The sequence below is a fragment of the Schistocerca serialis genome, chromosome 2 (genome assembly GCF_023864345.2).
Source record: "Schistocerca serialis cubense isolate TAMUIC-IGC-003099 chromosome 2, iqSchSeri2.2, whole genome shotgun sequence".
NCBI lineage: Eukaryota > Metazoa > Arthropoda > Insecta > Orthoptera > Acrididae > Schistocerca > Schistocerca serialis.
In genome coordinates, this window is record NC_064639.1 from 59,627 (window position 1) to 78,696 (window position 19,070).

Here is a 19,070-nt window from a genome sequence, read left to right on the forward strand (position 1 = left end):
TGAATCTCGACGCAATTTGAGTGTTCCATCGTCATTAGGAGGCCCTGAACCTTACAATTCACTATCATTTTTGCGTCGGATTCGAAAATCTAGACTTACAAGAGAACGACCATAAAGTGCCCGAGGCAGCATTAGACCATTGGAAACAAGTCGGCTGGAGGACGATGTATTGGATCACGACGCAATTTGAGTGTTCCATCGTCACTAGGAGGCCCTGAATGTTACAATTAACTATCAGTTTTTCGTCGGAATCGTAAATCTAGACTCACAGCAGACGAACCATTTGGTGCCCGAGGCAGCAATATCCCCTTGGAGACAAATCGGCTGGAGGACGATGTATTGAATTCCGACGCAATTTGAGTCTTCTATCGTCATTAGGAGGCGCTGAACGTTACAATTCACTATCATTTTTGCGTCGGATTCGAAAATCTAGACTCACAGGAGAACGACCATAAGGTGCCCGAGGCAGCAATAGTCCCTTGGAGACAAGTCGGCTGGAGGCCGATGTATTGAATCTCGACGCAATTTGAGTGTTCCATCGGCATTAGGAGGCCCTGAACGTTAAAATTAACTATCATTTTTGCGTCGGATTCGATAATCTAAACTCACAGGAAAACGACCATACAGTGCCCGAGGCAGCAATAGACCCTTGGAGACAAGTCGGCTGGAGGCCGATGTATTGAATCTCGACGCAATTTGAGTGTTCCATCGTCATTAGGAGGCCCTGAACGTTACAATTAACTATCATTTTTGCGTCGGATTCGAAAATCTAGACTCACAGGATAACGACCATTTGGTGCCCGAGGCAGCAATATCCCCTTGGAGACAAATCGGCTGGAGAACGATGTATTGAATCCCGACGCAATTTGAGCCTTCTATCGTCATTAGGAGGCGCTGAACGTTACAATTCACTATCATTTTTGCGTCGGATTCGAAAATCTACACTCACAGGAGAAGGATCATATTGTGCCCGAGACAGCAATATCCCCTTGGAGACAAGTCGGCTGGAGGACGATGTATTGAATCTCGACGAAATTTGAGAGTTCCATCGTCATTAGGCGGCCCTGAACGTTACAATTCACTATCATTTTGGCGTCGGATTCGAAAATCTAGACTCACAGGAGAACGACCATAAGGTGCCCGCGGCAGCAATAGACCCTTGGAGACAAGTCGGCTGGAGGCCGATGTATTGAATCTCGTCGCAATTTGAGTGTTCCATCGGCATTAGGAGGCCCTGCACGTTACAATTAACTATCATTTTTGCGTCGCATTCGAAAATCTAAACTCACAGGAGAACGACCATAAGGTGCCCGAGGCAGCAACAGACCCTTGGAGACAAGTCGGCTGGAGGCCGATGTATTGCATCTCGACGCAATTTGAGTGTTCTATCGGCATTAGGAGGCCCTGAACGTTACAATTAACTATCATTTTTGCGTCGGATTCGATAATCTAAACTCACAGGAGAACGACCATAAGGTGCCCGAGGCCGCATTAGACTCTTGGAGACAAGTCGGCTGGAGGCCGATGTATTGAATCTCGACGCAATTTGAGTGTTCCATCATCATTAGAAGGCCCTGAAAGTTACAATTAACTATCATTTTTGCGTCGGATTCGAAAATCTAGACTCACAGGAGAACGACCATAAGGTGCCCGAGGCAGCAATAGACCCCTGGTGACAAGTCGGCTGGAGGCCGATGTATTGAATCTCGACGCAATTTGAGTGTTCCATCGTCATTAGGAGGCCCTGAACCTTACAATTCACTATCATTTTTGCGTCGGATTCGAAAATCTAGATTCACAGGAGAACGACCATAAGGTGCCCGCGGCAGCAATAGACCCTTGGAGACAAGTCGGCTGGAGGCCGATGTATTGAATCTCGTCGCAATTTGAGTGTTCCATCGGCATTAGCAGGCCCTGCACGTTAAAATTAACTATCATTTTTGCGTCGGATTCGAAAATCGAAACTCACAGGAGAACGACCATAAGGTGCCCGAGGCAGCAACAGACCCTTGGAGACAAGTCGGCTGGAGGCCGATGTATTGCATCTCGACGCAATTTGAGTGTTCTATCGGCATTAGGAGGCCCTGAACGTTACAATTCACTATCATTTTTGCGTCGGATTCGATAATCTAAACTCACAGGAGAACGACCATAAGGTGCCCGAGGCCGCATTAGACTCTTGGAGACAAGTCGGCTGGAGGCCGATGTATTGAATCTCGACGCAATTTGAGTGTTCCATCATCATTAGAAGGCCCTGAAAGTTACAATTAACTATCATTTTTGCGTCGGATTCGAAAATCTAGACTCATAGGAGAACGACCATAAGGTGCCCGAGGCAGCAATAGACCCCTGGTGACAAGTCGGCTGGAGGCCGATGTATTGAATCTCGACGCAATTTGAGTGTTCCATCGTCATTAGGAGGCCCTGAACCTTACAATTCACTATCATTTTTGCGTCGGATTCGAAAATCTAGAGTTACAAGAGAACGACCATAAAGTGCCCGAGGCAGCATTAGACCATTGGAAACAAGTCGGCTGGAGGACGATGTATTGGATCACGACGCAATTTGAGTGTTCCATCGTCACTAGGAGGCCCTGAATGTTACAATTAACTATCAGTTTTTCGTCGGAATCGAAAATCTAGACTCACAGCAGACGAACCATTTGGTGCCCGAGGCAGCAATATCCCCTTGGAGACAAATCGGCTGGAGGACGATGTATTGAATTCCGACGGAATTTGAGTCTTCTATCGTCATTAGGAGGCGCTGAACGTTACAATTCACTATCATTTTTGCGTCGGATTCGAAAATCTAGACTCACAGGAGAACGACCATAAGGTGCCCGAGGCAGCAATAGTCCCTTGGAGACAAGTCGGCAGGAGGCCGATGTATTGAATCTCGACGCAATTTGAGTGTTCCATCGGCATTAGGAGGCCCTGAACGTTAAAATTAACTATCATTTTTGCGTCGGATTCGATAATCTAAACTCACAGGAGAACGACCATAAGGTGCCCGAGGCAGCAACAGACCCTTGGAGACAAGTCGGCTGGAGACCGATGTATTGAATCTCGACGCAATTTGAGTGTTCCATCATCATTAGGAGGCCCTGAACGTTACAATTAACTATCATTTTTGCGTCGGATTCGATAATCTAAACTCACAGGAGAACGACCATAAAGAGCCCGAGGCAGCAAAAGACCCTTGGAGACAAGTCGGCTGGAGGCCGATGTATTGAATCTCGACGCAATTTGAGTGTTCCATCGTCATTAGGAGGCCCTGAACGTTACAATTAACTATCATTTTTGCGTCGGATTCGAAAATCTAGACTCACAGGAGAACGACCATTTGGGGCCCGAGGCAGCAATATCCCCTTGGAGACAAATCGGCTGGAGAACGATGTATTGAATCCCGACGCAATTTGAGCCTTCTATCGTCATTAGGAGGCGCTGAACGTTACAATTCACTATCATTTTTGCGTCGGATTCGAAAATCTACACTCACAGGAGAAGGATCATATTGTGCCCGAGACAGCAATATCCCCTTGGAGACAAGTCGGCTGGAGGACGATGTATTGAATCTCGACGAAATTTGAGAGTTCCATCGTCATTAGGCGGCCCTGAACGTTACAATTAACTATCATTTTGGCGTCGGATTCGAAAATCTAGACTCATAGGAGAACGACCATAAGGTGCCCGCGGCAGCAATAGACCCTTGGAGACAAGTCGGCTGGAGGCCGATGTATTGAATCTCGTCGCAATTTGAGTGTTCCATCGACATTAGGAGGCCCTGCACGTTAAAATTAACTATCATTTTTGCGTCGGATTCGAAAATCTAAACTCACAGGAGAACGACCATAAGGTGCCCGAGGCAGCAACAGACCCTTGGAGACAAGTCGGCTGGAGGCCGATGTATTGCATCTCGACGCAATTTGAGTGTTCTATCGGCATTAGGAGGCTCTGAACGTTACAATTAACCATCATTTTTGCGTCGGATTCGATAATCTAAACTCACAGGAGAACGACCATAAGGTGCCCGAGGCCGTATTAGACTCTTGGAGACAAGTCGGCTGGAGGCCGATGTATTGAATCTCGACGCAATTTGAGTGTTCCATCATCATTAGAAGGCCCTGAAAGTTACAATTAACTATTATTTTTGCGTCGGATTCGAAAATCTAGACTCACAGGAGAACGACCATAAGGTGCCCGAGGCAGCAATAGACCCCTGGTGACAAGTCGGCTGGAGGCCGATGTATTGAATCTCGACGCAATTTGAGTGTTCCATCGTCATTAGGAGGCCCTGAACCTTACAATTCACTATCATTTTTGCGTCGGATTCGAAAATCTAGACTTACAAGAGAACGACCATAAAGTGCCCGAGGCAGCATTAGACCATTGGAAACAAGTCGGCTGGAGGACGATGTATTGGATCACGACGCAATTTGAGTGTTCCATCGTCACTAGGAGGCCCTGAATGTTACAATTAACTATCAGTTTTTCGTCGGAATCGTAAATCTAGACTCACAGCAGACGAACCATTTGGTGCCCGAGGCAGCAATATCCCCTTGGAGACAAATCGGCTGGAGGACGATGTATTGAATTCCGACGCAATTTGAGTCTTCTATCGTCATTAGGAGGCGCTGAACGTTACAATTCACTATCATTTTTGCGTCGGATTCGAAAATCTAGACTCACAGGAGAACGACCATAAGGTGCCCGAGGCAGCAATAGTCCCTTGGAGACAAGTCGGCTGGAGGCCGATGTATTGAATCTCGACGCAATTTGAGTGTTCCATCGGCATTAGGAGGCCCTGAACGTTAAAATTAACTATCATTTTTGCGTCGGATTCGATAATCTAAACTCACAGGAAAACGACCATACAGTGCCCGAGGCAGCAATAGACCCTTGGAGACAAGTCGGCTGGAGGCCGATGTATTGAATCTCGACGCAATTTGAGTGTTCCATCGTCATTAGGAGGCCCTGAACGTTACAATTAACTATCATTTTTGCGTCGGATTCGAAAATCTAGACTCACAGGATAACGACCATTTGGTGCCCGAGGCAGCAATATCCCCTTGGAGACAAATCGGCTGGAGAACGATGTATTGAATCCCGACGCAATTTGAGCCTTCTATCGTCATTAGGAGGCGCTGAACGTTACAATTCACTATCATTTTTGCGTCGGATTCGAAAATCTACACTCACAGGAGAAGGATCATATTGTGCCCGAGACAGCAATATCCCCTTGGAGACAAGTCGGCTGGAGGACGATGTATTGAATCTCGACGAAATTTGAGAGTTCCATCGTCATTAGGCGGCCCTGAACGTTACAATTCACTATCATTTTGGCGTCGGATTCGAAAATCTAGACTCACAGGAGAACGACCATAAGGTGCCCGCGGCAGCAATAGACCCTTGGAGACAAGTCGGCTGGAGGCCGATGTATTGAATCTCGTCGCAATTTGAGTGTTCCATCGGCATTAGGAGGCCCTGCACGTTACAATTAACTATCATTTTTGCGTCGGATTCGAAAATCTAAACTCACAGGAGAACGACCATAAGGTGCCCGAGGCAGCAACAGACCCTTGGAGACAAGTCGGCTGGAGGCCGATGTATTGCATCTCGACGCAATTTGAGTGTTCTATCGGCATTAGGAGGCCCTGAACGTTACAATTAACTATCATTTTTGCGTCGGATTCGATAATCTAAACTCACAGGAGAACGACCATAAGGTGCCCGAGGCCGCATTAGACTCTTGGAGACAAGTCGGCTGGAGGCCGATGTATTGAATCTCGACGCAATTTGAGTGTTCCATCATCATTAGAAGGCCCTGAAAGTTACAATTAACTATCATTTTTGCGTCGGATTCGAAAATCTAGACTCACAGGAGAACGACCATAAGGTGCCCGAGGCAGCAATAGACCCCTGGTGACAAGTCGGCTGGAGGCCGATGTATTGAATCTCGACGCAATTTGAGTGTTCCATCGTCATTAGGAGGCCCTGAACCTTACAATTCACTATCATTTTTGCGTCGGATTCGAAAATCTAGATTCACAGGAGAACGACCATAAGGTGCCCGCGGCAGCAATAGACCCTTGGAGACAAGTCGGCTGGAGGCCGATGTATTGAATCTCGTCGCAATTTGAGTGTTCCATCGGCATTAGCAGGCCCTGCACGTTAAAATTAACTATCATTTTTGCGTCGGATTCGAAAATCGAAACTCACAGGAGAACGACCATAAGGTGCCCGAGGCAGCAACAGACCCTTGGAGACAAGTCGGCTGGAGGCCGATGTATTGCATCTCGACGCAATTTGAGTGTTCTATCGGCATTAGGAGGCCCTGAACGTTACAATTCACTATCATTTTTGCGTCGGATTCGATAATCTAAACTCACAGGAGAACGACCATAAGGTGCCCGAGGCCGCATTAGACTCTTGGAGACAAGTCGGCTGGAGGCCGATGTATTGAATCTCGACGCAATTTGAGTGTTCCATCATCATTAGAAGGCCCTGAAAGTTACAATTAACTATCATTTTTGCGTCGGATTCGAAAATCTAGACTCATAGGAGAACGACCATAAGGTGCCCGAGGCAGCAATAGACCCCTGGTGACAAGTCGGCTGGAGGCCGATGTATTGAATCTCGACGCAATTTGAGTGTTCCATCGTCATTAGGAGGCCCTGAACCTTACAATTCACTATCATTTTTGCGTCGGATTCGAAAATCTAGAGTTACAAGAGAACGACCATAAAGTGCCCGAGGCAGCATTAGACCATTGGAAACAAGTCGGCTGGAGGACGATGTATTGGATCACGACGCAATTTGAGTGTTCCATCGTCACTAGGAGGCCCTGAATGTTACAATTAACTATCAGTTTTTCGTCGGAATCGAAAATCTAGACTCACAGCAGACGAACCATTTGGTGCCCGAGGCAGCAATATCCCCTTGGAGACAAATCGGCTGGAGGACGATGTATTGAATTCCGACGGAATTTGAGTCTTCTATCGTCATTAGGAGGCGCTGAACGTTACAATTCACTATCATTTTTGCGTCGGATTCGAAAATCTAGACTCACAGGAGAACGACCATAAGGTGCCCGAGGCAGCAATAGTCCCTTGGAGACAAGTCGGCAGGAGGCCGATGTATTGAATCTCGACGCAATTTGAGTGTTCCATCGGCATTAGGAGGCCCTGAACGTTAAAATTAACTATCATTTTTGCGTCGGATTCGATAATCTAAACTCACAGGAGAACGACCATAAGGTGCCCGAGGCAGCAACAGACCCTTGGAGACAAGTCGGCTGGAGACCGATGTATTGAATCTCGACGCAATTTGAGTGTTCCATCATCATTAGGAGGCCCTGAACGTTACAATTAACTATCATTTTTGCGTCGGATTCGATAATCTAAACTCACAGGAGAACGACCATAAAGAGCCCGAGGCAGCAAAAGACCCTTGGAGACAAGTCGGCTGGAGGCCGATGTATTGAATCTCGACGCAATTTGAGTGTTCCATCGTCATTAGGAGGCCCTGAACGTTACAATTAACTATCATTTTTGCGTCGGATTCGAAAATCTAGACTCACAGGAGAACGACCATTTGGGGCCCGAGGCAGCAATATCCCCTTGGAGACAAATCGGCTGGAGAACGATGTATTGAATCCCGACGCAATTTGAGCCTTCTATCGTCATTAGGAGGCGCTGAACGTTACAATTCACTATCATTTTTGCGTCGGATTCGAAAATCTACACTCACAGGAGAAGGATCATATTGTGCCCGAGACAGCAATATCCCCTTGGAGACAAGTCGGCTGGAGGACGATGTATTGAATCTCGACGAAATTTGAGAGTTCCATCGTCATTAGGCGGCCCTGAACGTTACAATTAACTATCATTTTGGCGTCGGATTCGAAAATCTAGACTCATAGGAGAACGACCATAAGGTGCCCGCGGCAGCAATAGACCCTTGGAGACAAGTCGGCTGGAGGCCGATGTATTGAATCTCGTCGCAATTTGAGTGTTCCATCGACATTAGGAGGCCCTGCACGTTAAAATTAACTATCATTTTTGCGTCGGATTCGAAAATCTAAACTCACAGGAGAACGACCATAAGGTGCCCGAGGCAGCAACAGACCCTTGGAGACAAGTCGGCTGGAGGCCGATGTATTGCATCTCGACGCAATTTGAGTGTTCTATCGGCATTAGGAGGCTCTGAACGTTACAATTAACCATCATTTTTGCGTCGGATTCGATAATCTAAACTCACAGGAGAACGACCATAAGGTGCCCGAGGCCGTATTAGACTCTTGGAGACAAGTCGGCTGGAGGCCGATGTATTGAATCTCGACGCAATTTGAGTGTTCCATCATCATTAGAAGGCCCTGAAAGTTACAATTAACTATTATTTTTGCGTCGGATTCGAAAATCTAGACTCACAGGAGAACGACCATAAGGTGCCCGAGGCAGCAATAGACCCCTGGTGACAAGTCGGCTGGAGGCCGATGTATTGAATCTCGACGCAATTTGAGTGTTCCATCGTCATTAGGAGGCCCTGAACCTTACAATTCACTATCATTTTTGCGTCGGATTCGAAAATCTAGACTTACAAGAGAACGACCATAAAGTGCCCGAGGCAGCATTAGACCATTGGAAACAAGTCGGCTGGAGGACGATGTATTGGATCACGACGCAATTTGAGTGTTCCATCGTCACTAGGAGGCCCTGAATGTTACAATTAACTATCAGTTTTTCGTCGGAATCGTAAATCTAGACTCACAGCAGACGAACCATTTGGTGCCCGAGGCAGCAATATCCCCTTGGAGACAAATCGGCTGGAGGACGATGTATTGAATTCCGACGCAATTTGAGTCTTCTATCGTCATTAGGAGGCGCTGAACGTTACAATTCACTATCATTTTTGCGTCGGATTCGAAAATCTAGACTCACAGGAGAACGACCATAAGGTGCCCGAGGCAGCAATAGTCCCTTGGAGACAAGTCGGCTGGAGGCCGATGTATTGAATCTCGACGCAATTTGAGTGTTCCATCGGCATTAGGAGGCCCTGAACGTTAAAATTAACTATCATTTTTGCGTCGGATTCGATAATCTAAACTCACAGGAAAACGACCATACAGTGCCCGAGGCAGCAATAGACCCTTGGAGACAAGTCGGCTGGAGGCCGATGTATTGAATCTCGACGCAATTTGAGTGTTCCATCGTCATTAGGAGGCCCTGAACGTTACAATTAACTATCATTTTTGCGTCGGATTCGAAAATCTAGACTCACAGGATAACGACCATTTGGTGCCCGAGGCAGCAATATCCCCTTGGAGACAAATCGGCTGGAGAACGATGTATTGAATCCCGACGCAATTTGAGCCTTCTATCGTCATTAGGAGGCGCTGAACGTTACAATTCACTATCATTTTTGCGTCGGATTCGAAAATCTACACTCACAGGAGAAGGATCATATTGTGCCCGAGACAGCAATATCCCCTTGGAGACAAGTCGGCTGGAGGACGATGTATTGAATCTCGACGAAATTTGAGAGTTCCATCGTCATTAGGCGGCCCTGAACGTTACAATTCACTATCATTTTGGCGTCGGATTCGAAAATCTAGACTCACAGGAGAACGACCATAAGGTGCCCGCGGCAGCAATAGACCCTTGGAGACAAGTCGGCTGGAGGCCGATGTATTGAATCTCGTCGCAATTTGAGTGTTCCATCGGCATTAGGAGGCCCTGCACGTTACAATTAACTATCATTTTTGCGTCGGATTCGAAAATCTAAACTCACAGGAGAACGACCATAAGGTGCCCGAGGCAGCAACAGACCCTTGGAGACAAGTCGGCTGGAGGCCGATGTATTGCATCTCGACGCAATTTGAGTGTTCTATCGGCATTAGGAGGCCCTGAACGTTACAATTAACTATCATTTTTGCGTCGGATTCGATAATCTAAACTCACAGGAGAACGACCATAAGGTGCCCGAGGCCGCATTAGACTCTTGGAGACAAGTCGGCTGGAGGCCGATGTATTGAATCTCGACGCAATTTGAGTGTTCCATCATCATTAGAAGGCCCTGAAAGTTACAATTAACTATCATTTTTGCGTCGGATTCGAAAATCTAGACTCACAGGAGAACGACCATAAGGTGCCCGAGGCAGCAATAGACCCCTGGTGACAAGTCGGCTGGAGGCCGATGTATTGAATCTCGACGCAATTTGAGTGTTCCATCGTCATTAGGAGGCCCTGAACCTTACAATTCACTATCATTTTTGCGTCGGATTCGAAAATCTAGATTCACAGGAGAACGACCATAAGGTGCCCGCGGCAGCAATAGACCCTTGGAGACAAGTCGGCTGGAGGCCGATGTATTGAATCTCGTCGCAATTTGAGTGTTCCATCGGCATTAGCAGGCCCTGCACGTTAAAATTAACTATCATTTTTGCGTCGGATTCGAAAATCGAAACTCACAGGAGAACGACCATAAGGTGCCCGAGGCAGCAACAGACCCTTGGAGACAAGTCGGCTGGAGGCCGATGTATTGCATCTCGACGCAATTTGAGTGTTCTATCGGCATTAGGAGGCCCTGAACGTTACAATTCACTATCATTTTTGCGTCGGATTCGATAATCTAAACTCACAGGAAAACGACCATAAGGTGCCCGAGGCCGCATTAGACTCTTGGAGACAAGTCGGCTGGAGGCCGATGTATTGAATCTCGACGCAATTTGAGTGTTCCATCATCATTAGAAGGCCCTGAAAGTTACAATTAACTATCATTTTTGCGTCGGATTCGAAAATCTAGACTCATAGGAGAACGACCATAAGGTGCCCGAGGCAGCAATAGACCCCTGGTGACAAGTCGGCTGGAGGCCGATGTATTGAATCTCGACGCAATTTGAGTGTTCCATCGTCATTAGGAGGCCCTGAACCTTACAATTCACTATCATTTTTGCGTCGGATTCGAAAATCTAGAGTTACAAGAGAACGACCATAAAGTGCCCGAGGCAGCATTAGACCATTGGAAACAAGTCGGCTGGAGGACGATGTATTGGATCACGACGCAATTTGAGTGTTCCATCGTCACTAGGAGGCCCTGAATGTTACAATTAACTATCAGTTTTTCGTCGGAATCGAAAATCTAGACTCACAGCAGACGAACCATTTGGTGCCCGAGGCAGCAATATCCCCTTGGAGACAAATCGGCTGGAGGACGATGTATTGAATTCCGACGGAATTTGAGTCTTCTATCGTCATTAGGAGGCGCTGAACGTTACAATTCACTATCATTTTTGCGTCGGATTCGAAAATCTAGACTCACAGGAGAACGACCATAAGGTGCCCGAGGCAGCAATAGTCCCTTGGAGACAAGTCGGCAGGAGGCCGATGTATTGAATCTCGACGCAATTTGAGTGTTCCATCGGCATTAGGAGGCCCTGAACGTTAAAATTAACTATCATTTTTGCGTCGGATTCGATAATCTAAACTCACAGGAGAACGACCATAAGGTGCCCGAGGCAGCAACAGACCCTTGGAGACAAGTCGGCTGGAGACCGATGTATTGAATCTCGACGCAATTTGAGTGTTCCATCGGCATTAGGAGGCCCTGAACGTTACAATTAACTATCATTTTTGCGTCGGATTCGATAATCTAAACTCACAGGAGAACGACCATAAAGAGCCCGAGGCAGCAAAAGACCCTTGGAGACAAGTCGGCTGGAGGCCGATGTATTGAATCTCGACGCAATTTGAGTGTTCCATCGTCATTAGGAGGCCCTGAACGTTACAATTAACTATCATTTTTGCGTCGGATTCGAAAATCTAGACTCACAGGAGAACGACCATTTGGGGCCCGAGGCAGCAATATCCCCTTGGAGACAAATCGGCTGGAGAACGATGTATTGAATCCCGACGCAATTTGAGCCTTCTATCGTCATTAGGAGGCGCTGAACGTTACAATTCACTATCATTTTTGCGTCGGATTCGAAAATCTACACTCACAGGAGAAGGATCATATTGTGCCCGAGACAGCAATATCCCCTTGGAGACAAGTCGGCTGGAGGACGATGTATTGGATCTCGACGAAATTTGAGAGTTCCATCGTCATTAGGCGGCCCTGAACGTTACAATTAACTATCATTTTGGCGTCGGATTCGAAAATCTAGACTCATAGGAGAACGACCATAAGGTGCCCGCGGCAGCAATAGACCCTTGGAGACAAGTCGGCTGGAGGCCGATGTATTGAATCTCGTCGCAATTTGAGTGTTCCATCGACATTAGGAGGCCCTGCACGTTAAAATTAACTATCATTTTTGCGTCGGATTCGAAAATCTAAACTCACAGGAGAACGACCATAAGGTGCCCGAGGCAGCAACAGACCCTTGGAGACAAGTCGGCTGGAGGCCGATGTATTGCATCTCGACGCAATTTGAGTGTTCTATCGGCATTAGGAGGCTCTGAACGTTACAATTAACCATCATTTTTGCGTCGGATTCGATAATCTAAACTCACAGGAGAACGACCATAAGGTGCCCGAGGCCGTATTAGACTCTTGGAGACAAGTCGGCTGGAGGCCGATGTATTGAATCTCGACGCAATTTGAGTGTTCCATCATCATTAGAAGGCCCTGAAAGTTACAATTAACTATTATTTTTGCGTCGGATTCGAAAATCTAGACTCACAGGAGAACGACCATAAGGTGCCCGAGGCAGCAATAGACCCCTGGTGACAAGTCGGCTGGAGGCCGATGTATTGAATCTCGACGCAATTTGAGTGTTCCATCGTCATTAGGAGGCCCTGAACCTTACAATTCACTATCATTTTTGCGTCGGATTCGAAAATCTAGACTTACAAGAGAACGACCATAAAGTGCCCGAGGCAGCATTAGACGATTGGAAACAAGTCGGCTGGAGGACGATGTATTGGATCACGACGCAATTTGAGTGTTCCATCGTCACTAGGAGGCCCTGAATGTTACAATTAACTATCAGTTTTTCGTCGGAATCGTAAATCTAGACTCACAGCAGACGAACCATTTGGTGCCCGAGGCAGCAATATCCCCTTGGAGACAAATCGGCTGGAGGACGATGTATTGAATTCCGACGCAATTTGAGTCTTCTATCGTCATTAGGAGGCGCTGAACGTTACAATTCACTATCATTTTTGCGTCGGATTCGAAAATCTAGACTCACAGGAGAACGACCATAAGGTGCCCGAGGCAGCAATAGTCCCTTGGAGACAAGTCGGCTGGAGGCCGATGTATTGAATCTCGACGCAATTTGAGTGTTCCATCGGCATTAGGAGGCCCTGAACGTTAAAATTAACTATCATTTTTGCGTCGGATTCGATAATCTAAACTCACAGGAAAACGACCATACAGTGCCCGAGGCAGCAATAGACCCTTGGAGACAAGTCGGCTGGAGGCCGATGTATTGAATCTCGACGCAATTTGAGTGTTCCATCGTCATTAGGAGGCCCTGAACGTTACAATTAACTATCATTTTTGCGTCGGATTCGAAAATCTAGACTCACAGGATAACGACCATTTGGTGCCCGAGGCAGCAATATCCCCTTGGAGACAAATCGGCTGGAGAACGATGTATTGAATCCCGACGCAATTTGAGCCTTCTATCGTCATTAGGAGGCGCTGAACGTTACAATTCACTATCATTTTTGCGTCGGATTCGAAAATCTACACTCACAGGAGAAGGATCATATTGTGCCCGAGACAGCAATATCCCCTTGGAGACAAGTCGGCTGGAGGACGATGTATTGAATCTCGACGAAATTTGAGAGTTCCATCGTCATTAGGCGGCCCTGAACGTTACAATTCACTATCATTTTGGCGTCGGATTCGAAAATCTAGACTCACAGGAGAACGACCATAAGGTGCCCGCGGCAGCAATAGACCCTTGGAGACAAGTCGGCTGGAGGCCGATGTATTGAATCTCGTCGCAATTTGAGTGTTCCATCGGCATTAGGAGGCCCTGCACGTTACAATTAACTATCATTTTTGCGTCGGATTCGAAAATCTAAACTCACAGGAGAACGACCATAAGGTGCCCGAGGCAGCAACAGACCCTTGGAGACAAGTCGGCTGGAGGCCGATGTATTGCATCTCGACGCAATTTGAGTGTTCTATCGGCATTAGGAGGCCCTGAACGTTACAATTAACTATCATTTTTGCGTCGGATTCGATAATCTAAACTCACAGGAGAACGACCATAAGGTGCCCGAGGCCGCATTAGACTCTTGGAGACAAGTCGGCTGGAGGCCGATGTATTGAATCTCGACGCAATTTGAGTGTTCCATCATCATTAGAAGGCCCTGAAAGTTACAATTAACTATCATTTTTGCGTCGGATTCGAAAATCTAGACTCACAGGAGAACGACCATAAGGTGCCCGAGGCAGCAATAGACCCCTGGTGACAAGTCGGCTGGAGGCCGATGTATTGAATCTCGACGCAATTTGAGTGTTCCATCGTCATTAGGAGGCCCTGAACCTTACAATTCACTATCATTTTTGCGTCGGATTCGAAAATCTAGATTCACAGGAGAACGACCATAAGGTGCCCGCGGCAGCAATAGACCCTTGGAGACAAGTCGGCTGGAGGCCGATGTATTGAATCTCGTCGCAATTTGAGTGTTCCATCGGCATTAGCAGGCCCTGCACGTTAAAATTAACTATCATTTTTGCGTCGGATTCGAAAATCGAAACTCACAGGAGAACGACCATAAGGTGCCCGAGGCAGCAACAGACCCTTGGAGACAAGTCGGCTGGAGGCCGATGTATTGCATCTCGACGCAATTTGAGTGTTCTATCGGCATTAGGAGGCCCTGAACGTTACAATTCACTATCATTTTTGCGTCGGATTCGATAATCTAAACTCACAGGAGAACGACCATAAGGTGCCCGAGGCCGCATTAGACTCTTGGAGACAAGTCGGCTGGAGGCCGATGTATTGAATCTCGACGCAATTTGAGTGTTCCATCATCATTAGAAGGCCCTGAAAGTTACAATTAACTATCATTTTTGCGTCGGATTCGAAAATCTAGACTCATAGGAGAACGACCATAAGGTGCCCGAGGCAGCAATAGACCCCTGGTGACAAGTCGGCTGGAGGCCGATGTATTGAATCTCGACGCAATTTGAGTGTTCCATCGTCATTAGGAGGCCCTGAACCTTACAATTCACTATCATTTTTGCGTCGGATTCGAAAATCTAGAGTTACAAGAGAACGACCATAAAGTGCCCGAGGCAGCATTAGACCATTGGAAACAAGTCGGCTGGAGGACGATGTATTGGATCACGACGCAATTTGAGTGTTCCATCGTCACTAGGAGGCCCTGAATGTTACAATTAACTATCAGTTTTTCGTCGGAATCGAAAATCTAGACTCACAGCAGACGAACCATTTGGTGCCCGAGGCAGCAATATCCCCTTGGAGACAAATCGGCTGGAGGACGATGTATTGAATTCCGACGGAATTTGAGTCTTCTATCGTCATTAGGAGGCGCTGAACGTTACAATTCACTATCATTTTTGCGTCGGATTCGAAAATCTAGACTCACAGGAGAACGACCATAAGGTGCCCCAGGCAGCAATAGTCCCTTGGAGACAAGTCGGCAGGAGGCCGATGTATTGAATCTCGACGCAATTTGAGTGTTCCATCGGCATTAGGAGGCCCTGAACGTTAAAATTAACTATCATTTTTGCGTCGGATTCGATAATCTAAACTCACAGGAGAACGACCATAAGGTGCCCGAGGCAGCAACAGACCCTTGGAGACAAGTCGGCTGGAGACCGATGTATTGAATCTCGACGCAATTTGAGTGTTCCATCGGCATTAGGAGGCCCTGAACGTTACAATTAACTATCATTTTTGCGTCGGATTCGATAATCTAAACTCACAGGAGAACGACCATAAAGAGCCCGAGGCAGCAAAAGACCCTTGGAGACAAGTCGGCTGGAGGCCGATGTATTGAATCTCGACGCAATTTGAGTGTTCCATCGTCATTAGGAGGCCCTGAACGTTACAATTAACTATCATTTTTGCGTCGGATTCGAAAATCTAGACTCACAGGAGAACGACCATTTGGGGCCCGAGGCAGCAATATCCCCTTGGAGACAAATCGGCTGGAGAACGATGTATTGAATCCCGACGCAATTTGAGCCTTCTATCGTCATTAGGAGGCGCTGAACGTTACAATTCACTATCATTTTTGTGTCGGATTCGAAAATCTACACTCACAGGAGAAGGATCATATTGTGCCCGAGACAGCAATATCCCCTTGGAGACAAGTCGGCTGGAGGACGATGTATTGAATCTCGACGAAATTTGAGAGTTCCATCGTCATTAGGCGGCCCTGAACGTTACAATTAACTATCATTTTGGCGTCGGATTCGAAAATCTAGACTCATAGGAGAACGACCATAAGGTGCCCGCGGCAGCAATAGACCCTTGGAGACAAGTCGGCTAGAGGCCGATGTATTGAATCTCGTCGCAATTTGAGTGTTCCATCGACATTAGGAGGCCCTGCACGTTAAAATTAACTATCATTTTTGCGTCGGATTCGAAAATCTAAACTCACAGGAGAACGACCATAAGGTGCCCGAGGCAGCAACAGACCCTTGGAGACAAGTCGGCTGGAGGCCGATGTATTGCATCTCGACGCAATTTGAGTGTTCTATCGGCATTAGGAGGCTCTGAACGTTACAATTAACCATCATTTTTGCGTCGGATTCGATAATCTAAACTCACAGGAGAACGACCATAAGGTGCCCGAGGCCGTATTAGACTCTTGGAGACAAGTCGGCTGGAGGCCGATGTATTGAATCTCGACGCAATTTGAGTGTTCCATCATCATTAGAAGGCCCTGAAAGTTACAATTAACTATTATTTTTGCGTCGGATTCGAAAATCTAGACTCACAGGAGAACGACCATAAGGTGCCCGAGGCAGCAATAGACCCCTGGTGACAAGTCGGCTGGAGGCCGATGTATTGAATCTCGACGCAATTTGAGTGTTCCATCGTCATTAGGAGGCCCTGAACCTTACAATTCACTATCATTTTTGCGTCGGATTCGAAAATCTAGACTTACAAGAGAACGACCATAAAGTGCCCGAGGCAGCATTAGACCATTGGAAACAAGTCGGCTGGAGGACGATGTATTGGATCACGACGCAATTTGAGTGTTCCATCGTCACTAGGAGGCCCTGAATGTTACAATTAACTATCAGTTTTTCGTCGGAATCGTAAATCTAGACTCACAGCAGACGAACCATTTGGTGCCCGAGGCAGCAATATCCCCTTGGAGACAAATCGGCTGGAGGACGATGTATTGAATTCCGACGCAATTTGAGTCTTCTATCGTCATTAGGAGGCGCTGAACGTTACAATTCACTATCATTTTTGCGTCGGATTCGAAAATCTAGACTCACAGGAGAACGACCATAAGGTGCCCGAGGCAGCAATAGTCCCTTGGAGACAAGTCGGCTGGAGGCCGATGTATTGAATCTCGACGCAATTTGAGTGTTCCATCGGCATTAGGAGGCCCTGAACGTTAAAATTAACTATCATTTTTGCGTCGGATTCGATAATCTAAACTCACAGGAAAACGACCATACAGTGCCCGAGGCAGCAATAGACCCTTGGAGACAAGTCGGCTGGAGGCCGATGTATTGAATCTCGACGCAATTTGAGTGTTCCATCGTCATTAGGAGGCCCTGAACGTTACAATTAACTATCATTTTTGCGTCGGATTCGAAAATCTAGACTCACAGGATAACGACCATTTGGTGCCCGAGGCAGCAATATCCCCTTGGAGACAAATCGGCTGGAGAACGATGTATTGAATCCCGACGCAATTTGAGCCTTCTATCGTCATTAGGAGGCGCTGAACGTTACAATTCACTATCATTTTTGCGTCGGATTCGAAAATCTACACTCACAGGAGAAGGATCATATTGTGCCCGAGACAGCAATATCCCCTTGGAGACAAGTCGGCTGGAGGACGATGTATTGAATCTCGACGAAATTTGAGAGTTCCATCGTCATTAGGCGGCCCTGAACGTTACAATTCACTATCATTTTGGCGTCGGATTCGAAAATCTAGACTCACAGGAGAACGACCATAAGGTGCCCGCGGCAGCAATAGACCCTTGGAGACAAGTCGGCTGGAGGCCGATGTATTGAATCTCGTCGCAATTTGAGTGTTCCATCGGCATTAGGAGGCCCTGCACGTTACAATTAACTATCATTTTTGCGTCGGATTCGAAAATCTAAACTCACAGGAGAACGACCATAAGGTGCCCGAGGCAGCAACAGACCCTTGGAGACAAGTCGGCTGGAGGCCGATGTATTGCATCTCGACGCAATTTGAGTGTTCTATCGGCATTAGGAGGCCCTGAACGTTACAATTAACTATCATTTTTGCGTCGGATTCGATAATCTAAACTCACAGGAGAACGACCATAAGGTGCCCGAGGCCGCATTAGACTCTTGGAGACAAGTCGGCTGGAGGCCGATGTATTGAATCTCGACGCAATTTGAGTGTTCCATCATCATTAGAAGGCCCTGAAAGTTACAATTAACTATCATTTTTGCGTCGGATTCGAAAATCTAGACTCACAGGAGAACGACCATAAGGTGCCCGAGGCAGCAATAGACCCCTGGTGACAAGTCGGCTGGAGGCCGATGTATTGAATCTCGACGCAATTTGAGTGTTCCATCGTCATTAGGAGGCCCTGAACCTTACAATTCACTATCATTTTTGCGTCGGATTCGAAAATCTACACTCACAGGAGAAGGATCATATTGTGCCCGAGACAGCAATATCCCCTTGGAGACAAGTCGGCTGGAGGACGATGTATTGGATCACGACGCAATTTGAGTGTTCCATCGTCACTAGGAGGCCCTGAATGTTACAATTAACTATCAGTTTTTCGTCGGAATCGAAAATCTAGACTCACAGCAGACGAACCATTTGGTGCCCGAGGCAGCAATATCCCCTTGGAGACAAATCGGCTGGAGGACGATGTATTGAATTCCGACGGAATTTGAGTCTTCTATC